The following is an 18,040-nucleotide window of genomic DNA, read 5'->3' on the forward strand; positions in this document are numbered from 1 at the left end:
ATGCTATGTTAGTACTTGGTGTAATTGCAATGATCTATCATGCACTCTAAGGTTATTTAAATATGAATATCGAATATTGTGGAGCTTGTTAACTCCGGCATTGAGGGTTCGTGTAATCCTACACAATTAGTGGTGTTCATCATCCAACAACAGAGTGTAGAGTGGTTTTATTATGTGATCAATGTTGAGAGTGTTCACTAGTGAAAGTATAATCCCTAGGCCTTGTTCCCAAATACTGAAATCGCTGCTTGTTTACTGTTTTACTGCATCTCTACTGCCTGCAATATTACCACCATCAACCACACGCCAGTTGTAGCATCAAGCTATTTTCTGGTGCCGTTACTACTGCTCATATATATTCATACCACCTGTATTTCACTATCTCTTCGCCGAACTAGTGCACCTATACATCTGACAAGTGTATTAGGTGTGTTGGGGACACAAAAGACTTCTTGCATTGTGGTTGCAGGGTTGCATGAGAGGGATATCTTTGACCTCTTCCTCCCCGAGTTCGATAAACCTTGGGTGATCCACTTAAGGGAAACTTGCTGCTGTTCTACAAACCTCTGCTCTTGGAGGCCCAACACTGTCTACAAGAATAGAAGCACCCGTAGACATCAAGCACTTTTCTGGCGCCGTTGCCGGGGAGGAAAGGTAAAAGGTACTCACACTCCGGATCTCGGCTACTAAGCTATTTTCCGGCACCGTTGTAAGTACTCGAAGCTATTTCCTTTAGATCCTGCAATTGCATCTTTTTGTTTCTTATTTTACACTAGTTTGACATAATGGAAAGCAACATGGAGCTTTTTATTCTTTTTCCTGAGTTAAGACATGGATGGTTTGATGCAAAAATTAAAAAACCCATGGAACATATTAGTATGAACACTTTGAACACCATTGTTGCTAATGATATGGAAAATTCTAAGCTTGGGGAAGCTCGCTTTGATGAGCATGATCTTTTTAGTCCCCAAGCATTGAGGAGAAAATTTACTTTGATGATACTTTGCCTCCTATTTATGATGATTATAATGATGGTAGTCTTTTGGTGCCGCCTGTTATGGAGGATAAATTTGATTATGATTACAATATGCCTCCTATATTTGATGATGAGAATAATAATGATAGCTACTTTGTTGAATTTGCTCCCACTACAACTACTAAAATTGATTATGCTTATGTGGAGAGTAATAATTTTATGCATGACACTCATGATAAGAATGCTTTATGTGGTAGTTATATTGTTGAGTTTGCTCATGATGTTACTGAAAGTTATTATGAGAGAGGGAAATATGGTTATATGCATCTTAATAATATTAAGTTTCCCCTCTCTATGTTGAGAATCTTGAAGTTACACTTGTTTTATCTTCCTATGCTTGTCACTTTGCTCTTCATGAACTTGTTTATTTACAAGATTCCTTTGCATAGGAAGCATGTTAGGCTTAAATGTGTTTTGAATTTGCTTCTTGATGCTCTCTTTTGCTTCAAATACTATTTCTTGCGAGTGCATCATTAAACCTGCTGAGCCCATCTTAATGGCTATAAAGAAAGAACTTCTTGGGAGATAACCCATGTTTTTGTTTTACTACAGCAATTTTATTTTATATTTGAGTCTTGGAAGTTGTTACTACTGTAGCAACCTCTCCTTATCTTAGATTTGTTGCATTGTTGTGCCAAGTAAAGTCTTTGATAGCAAGGTTGATACTAGATTATTACTGCGCAGAAACAGATTTCTTGCTGTCACGAATCTGGGCCTAATTCTCTGTAGGTAACTCAGAAAATTATGCCAATTTACGTGATTGATCCTCAGATATGTACGCAACTTTCATTCAATATGAGCATTTTCATTTGAGCAAGTCAGGTTCCTCAATTAAATTCGTCTTTACGAACTGTTCTGTTTTGACAGATTCTGCCTTTTATTTCGCATTGCCTATTTTGCTATGCTTGATGGATTTTTCGATTCCATTAACTTTCAGTAGCTTTGTGCAATGTCCAGAAGTGTTAAGAATGATTATGTCACCTCTGAACATGTGAATTTTGATTGTGCACTAACCCTCTAATGAGTTGTTTTAAGTTTGGTGTGGAGGAAGTTTTCAAGGATCAAGAGAGGGAGATGATACAATATGATCAAGGAGAGTGAAAGCTCTAAGCTTGGGGATGCCCCGGTGGTTCACCCCTGCATATTTCAAGAAGACTCAAGCGTCTAAGCTTGGGGATGCCCAAGGCATCCCCTTCTTCATCGACAACATTATCAGGTTCCTCTAGTGAAACTATATTTTTATTCCATCACATCTTATGTACTTTGCTTGGAGCGTCTGTTTGTTTTTGTTTTTGTTTTGTTTGAATAAAATGGATCCTAGCATTCATTGTGTGGGAGAGAGACATGCTCCGCTGTTGCATATGGACAAATATGTCCTTAGGCTTTACTTATAGTATTCATGGCGAAGGTTGAATCTTCTTCGTTAAATTGTTATATGGTTGTATGTCCTTAGGCTTTACTTATAGTATCCTACATGTAGTAATTGGTAAAATGTCTTGGATAATGTGATACTTGGCAATTGTTGTGCTCATGTTTAAGCTCTTACATCATATACTTTGCACCTATTAATGAAGAAATACATAGAGCTTGCTAAAATTTGGTTTGCATAATTGGTCTCTCTAAGGTCTAGATAATTTCTAGTAAGAGTTTGAACAACAAGGAAGACGGTGTAGAAGTCTTATAATGTTTACAATATGTCTTTTATGTGAGTTTTGCTGCACCGCTTCATACTTGTGTTTGTTTCAAATAGCCTTGGTAGCCTAAGCCTTGTATCGAGAGGGAATACTTCTCATGCATCCAAAATCCTTGAGCCAACCACTATGCCATTTGTGTCCACCATACCTACCTACTACATGGTATTTCTCCGCCATTCCAAAGTAAATTGCTTGAGTGCTACCTTTAAACAATTCAAAATTTATTACCTCTGATTTGTGTCAATGTTTTATAGCTCATGAGGAAGTATGTGGTGTTTATCTTTCAATCTTGTTGGGCAACTTTCACCAATGGACTAGTGGCTTCATCCGCTTATCCAATAATTTTGCAAAAAGAGCTGGCAATGGGATTCCCAGTCCCAAATTAATTAATAAAAATAGACACTCCTCCATGGTATGTGATTGTTGGACGGCACCCGAAGGATTCGGTTAGCCATGGCTTGAGAAAGCAAAGGTGGGGAGGAGTGTCATCATAATAAAACTAAAATAAAAAGGCACTCCTTCATGGTATGAGATTGTTGGCAGGCACCCGAAGATTCGGTTAGCCATGGTTTGTGAAAGTAAAGGTTGGAAGGAGTGCCACCCAAAAATAATTTTTTTTCATGGGAGCCGCTCTTTGAAGGTTTGTCTGGCAAGGGGGTTAGAGTGCCCATTACCATTCGTTGACAACAACAAACACCTCTCAAAATTTTACTTTTATGCTCTCTTGATGTTTTCAAAACCAAAGCTCTAGCACAAACATAGCAATCAATGCTTCCCTCTGCGAAGGGGCTTTCTTCTACTTTTATGTTGAGTCAGTTTACCCATTTCTCTCTATCTTAGAAGCAAACACTTGTGTGAACTGTGCATTGATTCCTACATACTTGCATATTGCACTTATTATATTACTTTATGTTGACAATATCCATGAGATATACATGTTACAAGTTGAAAGCAACCGCTGAAACTTAATCTTCCTTTGTGTTGCTTCAATGCCTTTACTTTGAATTTATTGCTTTATGAGTTAACTCTTATGCAAGACTTATTGATGCTTGTCTCGAAAGTACTATTCATGAAAAGTCTTTGCTATATGATTCAATTGTTTAACCATTGTCTTTACCATTGCTTTGAATCGCTGCATTCATCTCATATGCTTTACAATAGTATGATTAAGATCATGTTGGTAGCATGTCACTTCAGAAATTATCTTTGTTATCGTTTACCTACTCGAGGACGAGTAGGAACTAAGCTTGGGGATGCTGATACGTCTCCGACGTATCTATAATTTCTGATGTTCCATGCTTGTTTTATGACCATACCTACATGTTTTGTTCACACTTTATATCGTTTTTATGCGTTTTCCGGAACTAACCTATTGAGGAGATGCCGAAGTGCCAGTTCCTGTTTTCTGCTGTTTTTGGTTTCAGAAATCCTAGTAAGGAAATATTCTCGGAATTGGACGAAATCAACGCCCAGAGTCTTAGAATTGGACGAAGCTTCCAGAACACCCGAGAGCCGCCAGAGGGGAGCCCTGGGGGCCCCACACACCAGGCTGGCACGGCCAGGGGGTGGGCCGCGCCCCCCTAGTGTGTCACCGCCTCGTCGACCTTCCGACTCCGCCTCTTCGCCTATAAAAAGGTCCCTGACCTAAATCTTCGATACGGAAAAACCACGGTACGAGAAACCATCCAGAGCCGCCGCCATCGCGAAGCCAAGATCTGGGGGACAGGAGTCTCTGTTCCGGCACGCTGCCGGGACGGGGAAGTGCCCCCGGAAGGCTTCTCCATCGACACCGCTGCCATCTCCACCGCCATCTTCATCAACGCTGCTGTCTCCCATGAGGAGGGAGTAGTTCTCCATCGAGGCTAAGGGGCTGTACCGGTAGCTATGTGGTTAATCTCTCTCCTATGTACTTCAATACAATGATCTCATGAGCTGCCTTACATGATTGAGATTCATATGAGTTTTGTATCACTATTCATCTATGTGCTACTCTAGTGATGTTATTAAAGTACTCTATTCCTCCTGCACGGTGTAATGGTGAGAGTGTGTGCATCGTGTAGTACTTGGCGTAGGTTATGATTGTAATCTCTTGTAGATTATGAAGTTAATTATTGCTATGATAGTATTGATGTGATCTATTCCTCCTTCATAGTGTGATGGTGACAGTGTGCATGCTATGTTAGTACTTGGTGTAATTGCAATGATCTATCATGCACTCTAAGGTTAATTAAATATGAATATCGAATATTGTGGAGCTTCTTAACTCCGGCATTGAGGGTTCGTGTAATCCTACACAATTAGTGGTGTTCATGATCCAACAACAGAGTGTAGAGTGGTTTTATTATGTGATCAATGTTGAGAGTGTTCACTAGTGAAAGTATAATCCCTAGGCCTTGTTCCTAAATACTGAAATCGCTGCTTGTTTACTGTTTTACTGCATCTCTACTGCCTGCAATATTACCACCATCAACCACACGCCAGTTGTAGCATCAAGCTATTTTCTGGTGCCATTACTACTGCTCATATATATTCATACCACCTGTATTTCACTATCTCTTCGCCGAACTAGTGCACCTATACATCTGACAAGTGTATTAGGTGTGTTGGGGACACAAGAGACTTCTTGTATTGTGGTTGCAGGGTTGCATGAGAGGGATATCTTTGACCTCTTCCTCCCTGAATTCGATAAACCTTGGGTGATCCACTTAAGGGAAACTTGCTGCTGTTCCTACAAACCTCTGCTCTTGGAGGCCCAACACTGTCTACAAGAATAGAAGCACCCGTAGACATCACGCCTCCGTGAACTGGGCCTCTCTCACGGCTGGCGGACCACTTCACAAGATCGGCGACTGCTTACTGGCGAACGAGGAGTACGTAGACACCTACTCTGCTTTGATGCAAGTTTGTAGAAATTGGCGCTCAGGTTTTCCTGAGCCCGACGTGCACCTGCACGAATGGATCATGGTAGAACACGCCCTTCCACGCGCCGCTGAGTTCAGCTTCCTCCACCTCCGCACATCCCGCTACATCACCATCGATCTAACGGAAGTTCATGAAAGGTTCAAATTCCTCCAGATCTATAGAGTTAATCTATTTTTATTTTCAATCGTAAACATCTTAGTGCTGAATGTTATCTTCGTCAATATATTTTAGATACCACTTCATCGGCTTTTGCCGTGGCGTAATCGTGCTTTCCCAGGAGAACCAGCCGCACAAGATACGGCTTCTGAACCCACTCACAAAGACATTGAACACTATGTTTGAGGCGCAGATGCCATCTATTTTTCTGGAGTCAGTCACTGTAATGAAGTCCCCGACTATGGTCTTCGTTTCCACAGATTACCCGACGGAAATTGCTTGGGTCGATGAGAGCACTCCAACTAAGGGTACAAATGAAGATTGGGGAGAAGGAAGATTTTCGATCGAGCACCATGCTCTGTGTTGCATTACCCCGTTCAATGATGAATTGTATGCAATAGCTGTGTACAATTTTGAGTTCGGAAAATTAGTGTGCACCAACAATGTCCAGTTGGGGCAGCGCGCGAGCACTATCAAGATGGAGACACTACTTTCATTTCTAGAACTTGGAAATGATAAGTTCTACCTTGTGAAGTCGGATGGTGATCTGCTGCTTGTGTTGTTGGACAACATGCATTTGGAGGAAGGTCAACCATTGGTGTACCGTGTGGACACTGAGAGCCGCTCTCTCCATGCCATCAGTAATATTGGTAGTCGTGCCTTCTTCGTCCATTATATCCGGTGTATCTCCATCGACACCAGAGTACACTTCGACCTGGCTGCATCTACTACGCGGGTTTAGGTTATATCAGAGAGTACCTTGATGATATAAAGGTCTGGGATAAGTGGCCACTACATGTGGATATATTAGGAAACTACGATCCGAGAAATGAACAAAGGCCATAGCGTTTGGAGTATGTATTGGTTGCACACTGCAGATGGAAGGAGTTCAATGAATATTTCCTTCAGATACAGGAATGGAGCGACGAAGAAATATATGTGAATGACGAACATATTCATTCATCCTGGGGTATCCTAGTATTCATGTTGGCCATACATTGCATCTTGTATTATTTTCAGCTTAATTTGTCGTGAATATTAACATCGTTATTGGCTAATTTTGGATGTTGTATGCAGTTTATGTATTATACTTAGTTTTCGTGATTTATTATGCTGTTGTGAATTTATCATATACTAGCTTCTAGATTTGTTACCATATTGGGAAAAAATTAGGGTCAAAAGGCAACAACCATTGAAGAAAGACACAAATAGAAACTTCTCTAGATTTGATAATAATTTGGTGAAAAAAGACATAGAGAGAAAGAGGGAAAAAGGTGCTCTTAAAAAGGGATGCCAATTTGGGCTGAGAGAGACAGAACCTAGCTCCTGCTCACATACAACCAAACGCGGTCTCGTCCTATCCCATGCGGTCCCTTTCTACCAGCCCCACACGATGCAGCCCAACACGTCAGCACGAAACGGTCAACTAAACGGGAATCCTCCCGTCCGAGCTCCTTCTGCGGGTTTCAGACAAGGGCTTGGGGAAAACTGAGGAAAAACTAAGAAGCTGGGGAAAGCTGAGTACAACTAAGGACCCGAGGGCACGAAAATAGAAATCCCAAGAAGAAAAATGTGGTCGTCAATAGCAGCCTGACTATACCAGTTCCCGCCTCCGCCAAACTCCGCTGCCTTTTCATCTACTCCTTACTCAGCTCAACGAAGTATAAGTACCAGACGCATTTGGTAGGCTGTGAGCCCTTTGGCTCACATCGGCCCAACAAAAACCGGTCCGTTTGGTTGCCTACAAGTGGTCTGTAACATCCCAAATTTCAAATCAATGAAGAAGAATTTCAATTACTCAAAATTTAGAACCAACAAAAACTTTTATTAACACTGGTGCTATGCATAGTACTCATGTTTGATTTTTGGTGTGAATACCATGATGTTTGTTTATGTGCTAATGCTTACCACCTAAAACCTTAACTTGATCCTTTGAAGATCACAAAGCAAATCAAAGAAAAAGAAAAGAAATAAAATTGGAAAAATCACAAAACCCTCACATAGGGTTTATGCCATTTTTTAAAATCTTCAACCTAGACCATTTTGGCTTGCACCATTAGTTGGATAAGGTTACTAAACACTTATAAACACTTTTGGAATCAAAGAAACTCAAATCAAATCAAATTTGAAATCAAATTGTGCTCACATGCACTAATGGTCAAAACTGAAATTTTTAACCTGATGCCTACTTTGAGCCTCTGTATTAAGAGTTTTTCAAACCAAACCATGCCAACTCTTTGCACCTCATCCAAGAACACATTAAGGTGAACAACTTTGGTAAAGACCACCCCTGCAAATTCATGCTAGATCAAAAGTTATGCTCAACCAAAGTTGGAACTTTTTAACAGATTCTAGTTAGTGTCAAATTTGAAATTTCACAAAACATTTTAATTTTGAACACCACCACCACCATTGTGTGACTTTGATCAGAAGCAACTCCAACAAATTTCATTCAAAATTTTCAAATTTCATTTCATGCGGCCATTGTATCAAACACCTTGTGAGCAAAATCAAACCAAATCCAAACTTCACTATTTCAAATAGTGTTTGGCCAAATTTTGGTTTCCACTTGCTCCACCCTGTCCCCTGGTCCCCTCTCACACCAAGCCACTGCATAGAAACCCTAGAACTAGGCAGACATGGCAATGCCATTGCCATGCCGGCCATGTTCCCCGTGAACTTGCCATCTCTCACTCTCCTCCTCTCCAGCCCTACCCACCATGCCATCCAGCTCCACCTCACTCTACTGGACCACCCTGGACTAGCCACAGTCGGAGAAACGCAGCACATCGACCGGGGCATGTCACGCCCACGACATCCAGGACATGCCGATGCTGGCATGGGCGCCGCCCACGGACACGCCCAGGGCACGCGTCGCCTCGTCGCCTCGCACCTCCCCTGGACCCCTTCTTCCGCCCTGAGACTCACCACTGCACCAGGAACACGAGAGACACCCTTGTTTCCCCGACCCGCGCCCGCCGTCGCCGGAGAAGAGAAACCCTTCCGCCACGGGCGAGCAGCACACTGCAAGCGCCCGACCAATTTAGGCACCGCCCAGCCGCGCCGTTGCCACCAGGAGGACCGCCAGGAACCGCAGAACAGTGCCACGCCTTCGCCTACCCCTCTACGCCGCTGTAGCCATGTCGCCGTTGTCGACTTCACCGCAGCACCTCGGCCTCACTCCGCCGCTATAAAAGGTGCCCCTCCTCGCTTGATTTCTTCACACCGCAAGCTTCCCCTCTCCTCTCTGACCCTCCTCATCCACTCGCTGCTCGACATTTCTCACCGTAGACACCCAATTGCTTCATCACTGCCCGTGACGCCGCCGCGGAAGGAGGAGACGCCAGGAGCCACCCCCGGAGCTGCCGTTTGTTCCTGGAGCCTCTCCATCGTCCACAACGCCGCCACAACACCTCGCCGAGGATCGTCGCGCCGCCAGTGAGCCACCGACCCCTCCCCTCACCGCGCCAGTACCCTCCTCTCCCCGTCGACGATGATGAACGAGATCCGTTGGATCAAGTTCTAATCGTGCGACTCCATTTAAATCATACCCTTCCGCGTTTGATGAGAGGCTGACAGGTGGAGCCACCTCGTCAGACAGCCCACGCGTGCGAGACGCGTGGTGGGCTGGCTTCCTCTCTTTTAAACCGATTCGGCCCAGTAACTTTTCCCGCGCTGGCCCAGTGTTCAAATTCGAAAATTAGATTTAATTCAAAATTGCTCTCAGATGCTTTTTCCAAATTGAATAGAATCAATTTGGCTAAACTAAATTTGATGAATTTCATATGGTTGGAAAGCTAGTGAAAAGATCTATCCAACCCCACTGGTCTCATCATGATATTCTTTGTAGAATTAATGTGACAAAAATAACAAGGCAGGGCCTTTTCAAACTTCAAACTTTATTTAAAATTCAACCAAAAATGCTTTTGAGTTGATTCCAACTCTCATAAATCAAATTTCACATACTCTACATGTTTATGTAAAAATATCATATGGTTACTTGGTATGATCATGGGCTAGAATAGAAAATGGCTCTATGGCTATTTCTAGTTCATTTGAAATCTCAAAAATTGTTTATTAAATCTTATGAGAGGTTTCCCTCATTTAAATCTTGTCTCAAGTAACTCAACATGAGGTGGTGACCATGGTCTACCAACTCCCATTTTGAATTACTTGATGATATTAAATTCTGATTAAGGTAGTATTAAATTGCATGAGGTACTCTACCTCATTTAAATCTTTTTCCCCAAATGATAATGATGAGTTGTTGACCTTGGTCAACATGGAGTCATTCATGATTTGTTTGAGGAAATTAAATCTTAACAAGATTTAATGAGAGGAAATTATTTCTTCAAAGACCTAAATAGAAACCCTAATCAATAATGTAATGAGAGGAATTTATTTTCTTAAAAGAAGCAACAAACTCAACCAATATGTTATGTGTGTGGTAATGCTAGAATAGCTTGTGTGAACCAATGGTGTGCTTAGTATAGCTCTTAAAAACTTGTTTGGTGATTGTTACCTCGTATCTGTTTTTAGACGCTAGTACCGAGGAGTACCGGGAGGAGGAGGTCTACTTCCAGGAAGAGGAAGACCACTTTGATCAGTACACCAACCAAGGCAAGCTAATATTCTTGCAAGTGCAAAGCTCTATTTGAGCAAGGCAACATTACTTTTACTTTATGTGCAACTAGCGGAGTGGCCCGCGCATTTGCGCGGCTAGATTTATGGGGAGTTGAAAGTGAGACTACTATTGACTTATTTTGTGTAGTTTATTCATTTTTTTCACTTACTGTTTCCATTTATTTGAATATTTGTATCAAATTGTTTAATTATATAATGTATTTATGATAAAATTTGATACATGTTAGATCATTTATGAATTCTTGTTAGGCCATTAAACAAATTAAATATGTGTTTTCCTTTTGTTCAATGGACATCATTTTGTATAAATCACCTTAACTAATAGTTTTATAGTGGAGCTACGTGCTTGTTGGACGGTTCAATGCTGACATAAAAGAGTGAAAAAATACTCGTAATGTATATAGAATAGAGCTACATGCTTGTTTTATAATGGAGTATATTGTTATCTACAATATTTGCATAGTGAAATGATAACTATATATGCTTAACATCAATGCCATGTAGGTTTGGCTTTTCCATAACATACATATATAAATTTCTAGGACATAGAAACACTTGAAGGTGTAAGATACATGATTGAACCTATGCAATTATTAGTGATCAATAGCATCAAAAAAATCAGAGAACTTCAATTATTCATATGATATACTATGATATTGATGAATAAATAAAAAGGGGTAACTGCATTGAGAAAGAACGACAGTTATTATTACTTGAGTATAGGAATCTAAATTGATGGACAACGGAAAAATAACTCAGCTTTTCCACTTACTACACGTCGAGAAGATTAAAAGTATTTTCCAACAAAATACCCTCGCACCTCACTAATTAAACATTAAATTGTCGCCACCTAACAATCAATCTTTTAATGATCGCTAAAGCACAATATACCTGCCTTGAGCAAATCCTCTAGCAATAATATTACGCTTCTATCATAGCCAATTTGCTGGAACACTCCTAGCTGCCACATGAGTATACTCCCTAGATGGTATTAAAACCTGCAGACATTAACACAGAGAGCTTACATGTGACAGCTTCCTTAATTTTTAGAAAAATGCTTGTTGTAACGGTGTGTAGCTGAGAACCTTCTTCTTAGCTTATTCTCGCCTGCGAAACCAATAAAAGAATAAATTCTTGTTAGAACTGGTCATTGCCGTTCACTACTCCCGTAATAAAGAACTATGATAATGCACCAAGTCAACGTAATTTGTAAGCTCATATTTTACGCAAATTCTAAACTGGGAAACAGCCTTTTTTTTGCCGAGTGCCAAGTACGCTCGGCAAAGGCTGAAATACACTTTGCTCGGCAAACACCACAGATCCGCTCAATAAAAAAAACGCTCAACATATAGCTATATATCAAGCCCCGTTCTGTGGCATTCGGCAAACGGAGCGCTCGGCAAAAAAAAAACCGGCCAAATGGCACTTGACGGACGACGCGGCTGTATACTGAGCGTATATCCTGGGCATATATCTTGGCCATACAGGCACGGCCTGTTATACTTCTGGACAAATGTTGGTTCATACATATTTCGAGCAAACTAATAGTATTTCCATGGCCTTCCCTGCTTTTATTTTATTTTCAATTCAAAGCAAAAAAAAAGGATAAATACATAAACTAAAGATTACTGCTATCATTTTCTTTAAGGTCCAGATATTACCTCAGGATCACTCCATGAAGTGAGCAAGTTCCACTAATTCCGGCGATAATGGTGTAGAGCATCGACTCAAGCCTCCTCAGTAGCTGACTGTCATAGATATCTGATGCCTTTGTGGGCCATATGCCATAGCATAGCCTGGTCGAGTGCTCCAGGGTGTACTATACGTGCACTGAGGCTGGGACCGGAGATCGCCACGCTTCGACTCGTTGGTGTAGCTGATTTGCAGGGTAGTGAACTAGTGATTACCTGCCACGACCCTGGAAAAAAGATCGCCTCGCTCGGTTGTGGCAAAATATTGGGAAAACATCAGCCATGCATGATAATCAGTCTGCAACATTATCATATAACGAAACAACAGAGGTAATATATTATAGGTAATCACTTTCTTTAAACTACGGTCCTAGCAGAAGGGGCATGTACTCTTCCAAAGCCTCAAAAAGATTAGCAGTGCTCTTATTGAGATTGGCTTCAGAGCGGCCGCTGATTCAGCCCTGGCTGTTATACCTGACAACATCTTCATGGTACTCTTTTCCAGGTGATTATAAAGAACCTGGAGCCCCGGGAGGAAGAGGATGTTTGGTAGACCAGCCCTCCTCAGATTTTCTCTCCTCATCCCACTTTTTTCCAACTTTTGTTGTTTGGTAGGTCGGCTCGGTCCAACTGGGCAGTGCCCACCTCATGCGAAAATAGCCTCTCAGCCCTGCCCTGTAGAGAAACCAAAATCGAGCTTCACAACTGGGCAGGGCTGACCTCGCCCGGAAAATCCCCCACACTTGCGCCCAAATCAACAGGGGTCAAACTCCTCAGCCCTCATTCTCCCCCGTAAGCGCTCTCTATTTCCCACCCTCCACGCCCCCCCTCGCCCCGAGCTCTGCCGCCGGCGACCTCCTGCCCCCCCTCTTCCCCCGCCGAGCGCCGGCACTTCCTCGAGGACAAGCGCTGCCACGGCCACGGCGAGGGCCGGCTCCACCACGGCCGCAGACGGGCGCCTCCACGGCCACTGCAAGGGCATGCGCCGCCGCTTCCTCGAGGGACAGCTCTGCCACGGTCGAGCGCTGCCACGGCCTAGCTCCGCGACGGACGATGGACGACGGCCGAGCGCCGCCACCGACGAGCGCCGCCACGGCCGAGTGCAGTCAAGGCCGAGCGCCGCCACAGCCTCGCGTCGCCATGTCCGCCCTCTCCCGCCCCGAGCTCTGCCGCCGGCGACCTCCCGCCCCCCTCGCCCCCCGCCGCAGGCAGGTCCGGCATGAAGCCTGGTCGGGATCGGGAAATTGGGGACGCGTTCATCTCAATCGGGATTGAGGACCCGATTGCTTTTTTTCATTCTGTTCAAGGGCTTTTGTGTAAAATTCGGACCGAATGGTAATTTCATATTTTTAGACATAGGTCTCAGCTCAGCTGAGCTCAACAAACACACCAAACAACATCTCAACTCAGCTGAGCTCAACAAACCCGGGCTACCAAACAACTGCTAAAATCTCAACACAACTTAGCTAGGATCAACATGTATGAGGTGAGATAGAGATTCTCTATAGACCCAGGCTACCAAACACACCCTTAGCCTCTCCTGGCGTCCAAAACTTGCATCCCTTGAAGTCTGGACGCCCCACAACTCTTCTCTAGCAGGTTGCTTCAAGCCACTGGGTGTTACGCATCGCAGGCATTTGCAGTTGATTAAGCTATCATCAGCGATGTTCAAGAACAAAGAGAGTGTACAACGATCGATTGCTGCAGCCTTTAATTAAACTAAGACAATCAAGCGGCCCTTGGTTTACCTTTGTCCACGTAATGTAGATGGCTTGTTCCCTGTAAGCTCCTGATCACCTTGGATCTCACGGACTGGAGACGTAATTAGTAGATCTGGCCACATATATTTATGGATACATGTTGTTTGCTCCGGATCGGACGTTCATCAACCGACTCAATCCGGAAATCTTCCACCTGTGTTTGACGACGGACCACGACAGAACACGACAGACAGATGGATCAGTTAGGTTGAGGCGGTGGAGATCAGATTTGGAGTCCTCCTGCTGCTCCTGAAGCGAGTCCGAACTCGACACCACAGGCGTTGCACGTCCACCAGAACACGGCGGCTTTCGGCAGTCGTTGTTGCTGCGACGGCTTCGTCGGCCGGATGTGCTTGGCGTTCTATCCATAAGTTCCACCAGTACTGGCCGCCGGCTGACTTCGATCATGCAACATGTATTATGATGTCTGTCCGCCTGCATCATGCAAGTCTTCCATTGATCGATATACTTGCATGGCTGCACGGCTGCATGGGTGTATGCATCAGACAAAGATTGAAATCACAATATTGATGTGCACCGGCCGATCACGCTGGTGCGAATACGATGGCGACGGAGACGGTGGCGGCGGCGGTGGCGGCGGCCACATGCATGCTTGAGAAACGCTAGGTTTTGGGTCGGTCTGCCTTTTTTTTTGAGATGCGATCTGCCTTTTTGATTGGACGTGGGTGGTGATGCTGGACTTCTATTCGTGTACTTAAATAGTTTCGTATTCTTTCGGTTGGTAAATCTATACCGTTTATACAACTTAATAAAAATATGCTAAATCTCCACCATTGGTTGTCTTGTGTTTTAATAATATAATAGATAGATGATCCCATCCCAAGTTTTACCCTTACAAGCTTTTACTTTGTTTATCAAAGGTTACTTTTATAGTTAATTTTGGTCTAAGTATAGAGTGTTACAAGAGTAGCCAAGTTAGCCTCAAAGATTGATAAGCTAGATAGCACCCCTCATGACTAGTGCTAGTGCTAACAAATAAAAGTGACTACTCTAGATGGGAACTTGTGACTTGAAATGACTTTGAAAACCTTGGAATGATGAGTTATTCTATTGAAAGATCTTTGAAGGTGAATATGACTTGAATGATATGGTGAATTTTTGATAAAAACTGATGTTGGGTTTGGATGCGATACCTTTCCAATTATTTAGTACCCCCACAATACCTGATTATGGGTAGGGCTTAACTGGAAGTTTATGCATCTTAGTATGGGTTCCCTCTGAACAAGCATCATAGGGGTTATGCCGAGGCTGCCTCCGTTGAAAGTGAAATGATGAGAACTGAGGTGAATGTCCGACCCAAGCCCTGTGTAGTTCCCAGGCTGACGGTTTGTCTTCACTGGGAGGCCAAGCTCATGGGGAGAGGTACCTATACTAGGGTTTGTAAGTGAAAGGTTATGGTTGAAGATCCGCGTACTGAGTTACGATGATATAGGGTTATCCCTGACGGATGTAATCAAATGTTGTGGAACAAGTGTGCAACCTCTGCAGAGTGTAAATCTATTCGAATAGCCGTGTCCACGGTTACAGACGGTTGGAAAGGCCATACTGTTTCCGGTGTCAGATGTTTCTTGAAAAGAGTTGATGAATTGAATGGTGACTTGTTTTGAATCACAAATGAGTTGTGGGAATGACACTAATGTTCCCACTTGAGTTAGTTAGCACATGAAGAGTCTTTTATTAAAAGTTTGTGAACTAAAATTGGCTTTATGCAAATAAAACAAGAGCTTAGCACCCCCTTACTAAAATTGATAGTACTTACACTAGTGTTAGTTTGCGAGTACTTTAAAGTACTCACGGCTGTGTCCCTGGCTATTCCAATGGCCAGACTATGAAGAGGAACAACAGTACCAAGATGACGGCCAGCAGGACGTCTACGACAACTAGGAGTATCTTCTGACGTCAAGCGTTGGCCTGTGGATTAGATAGTCCACTTCTATTACGCTTCCGCTATGTAATGTGTTCGTTGATCATTAGATCAACTATTTGTGTAATATTGGATCATGTGATCTGAATTTGTAAGACGATTATGGTTTGTAATGAATGATGACTTATGATATCGACTATTATGTCTCGCAACAACAATCTTCCTGGGGTTGCGATGTATGGCATAATAGGCATCTGGACTTAAAAATTCGGGTGTTGACATGGTCCGCATTATGGCCTAACCGGTTCTCAAAGCACCCCTGAGACAGGCCTGGAGGAACGCCCGAATCGGCAGCTTCCAGCGGGCTTGTCTCGTCGTCAAGCCATTTTGCACACCCGCATGCAATGGTTGCACGCGTGGAGAAACGCGGGAGACACCACGTTGCTTTGGTCCTCGCTCCCCACTTCCCCTCACTAGTTCGCTCCTTCTCTCTCCCCATTCACTCCTAGCACAGACATCACCGCCATGTCCCATCAACCATCGTCATGGCCTCCTTGATGGGTTTCGTAGCATAGAAAATAAAAAATTTCCTACCGCGAGAACGCAATCCAAGCCAAGATGCAATCTAGGAGATGGTAGCAACGAGGGGATGAATGAGACTAACCCTTGAAGATTTCCAAAGCCTACGAGATTAGATCTCGTTGTTGCAGAAGATGATCACTTGCCGCTTTCAAAAGCGTGTAGAAGATCTTGACGGTGCCACAATCGGGCAGCACCTCCGTACTCGGTCACACGTTCGGTGTTGATGACGACGATGTCCTCCTCCCCTTTCCAGCGGGCAGCAGAAGTAGTAGATCCTCCTTGAATCCCGGCAGCATGACGGCGTGGTGGCGGTGGTGATGGAGAACTCCGGCAGGGCTTCGCGTAAGCGTATGCGGGAGTTGTATGTGGAGGAGAGGTAGCTAGGGTTTGGGGAGAGGGGGCTTGGGCGCCGGCCAACTAGGGGCTGCGGCCAAGGGTGGCAAGGTGTAGCCGGCCCCTCCCCTATGCTCCTCCTTATATAGGTGGAAATCCCCAAGAGTTGTAGTCCAAGTCTTCGAATAAGACCCCAACAACAAAACCTCCCAAAAGTGGGAAACCTACTCAAGGGGGGAGTCCTACTCAAGGTGGGGCTCCCACCTTTCCTTGAGGTGGGTTGGCCGGCCACCTAGGTGGAGCCCACCTGGGACTCCTCCCCTTTAGGGTTTGGCCGGCCATGTAAGGTGGAGTCCCTCCGGGACTCCACTTTCCATGGTGATTTCTTCCGGACTTTTCTAGAACCTTCTAGAACCTGCCATAAATGCACCGGATCATTTCCAAACTTGGAATATGACTTCCTATATATGAATCTTATTCTCCGGACCATTCTGGACCTCCTCGTGATGTCCTGGATCCCATCCGAGACTCCGAACAAAACTTCGAACTCCATTCCATATTCCATATCTACTTAAACGACATCAAACCTTAAGTGTGTCACCCTACGGTTCGTGAACTATGCAGACATGGTTGAGACCTCTCTCTGACCAATAACCAATAGTGGGATCTGGAGATCCATAATGGCTCCCACATATTCAACGATGACTTTAGTGATCGACTGAACCATTTATATACGATACCGATTCCCTTTGTCACGCGATATTTTACTTGTCCGAGGTTTGATCATCGGTATCTCTATACCTTGTTCAACCTCGTCTCCTGACAAGTACTCTTTACTCGTACCGTGGTATGTGGTCTCTTATGAACCATTCATATGCTTGCAAGCTAATTAGACGACATTCCACCGAGAGGGCCCAGAGTATATCTATCCGTCATCGGGATGGACAAATCCCACTATTGATCCATATGCCTCAACTCATACTTTCCGGATACTTAATCCCACCTTTATAACCACCCATTTACGCAGTGGCGTTTGATGTAATCAAAGTACCCTTCTGGTATAAGTGATTTACATGATCTCATGGTCGAAAGGACTAGGTAACTATGTATCGAAAGCTTATAGCAAATAACTTAATGACGTGATCTTTATGCTACGCTTAATTGGGTGTGTCCATTACATCATTCACATAATGACATAACCTTGTTATTAATAACATCCAATGTTCATGATCATGAAACTATGATCATCTATTAATCAACAAGCTAGTTATACAAGAGGCTTACTAGGGACTCCTTGTTGTTTACATAACACACATGTAATCGGTTAATACAATTAT

This window comes from Lolium perenne, chromosome 6 (genome assembly GCF_019359855.2).
Source record: "Lolium perenne isolate Kyuss_39 chromosome 6, Kyuss_2.0, whole genome shotgun sequence".
NCBI classification, from domain to species: domain Eukaryota; kingdom Viridiplantae; phylum Streptophyta; class Magnoliopsida; order Poales; family Poaceae; genus Lolium; species Lolium perenne.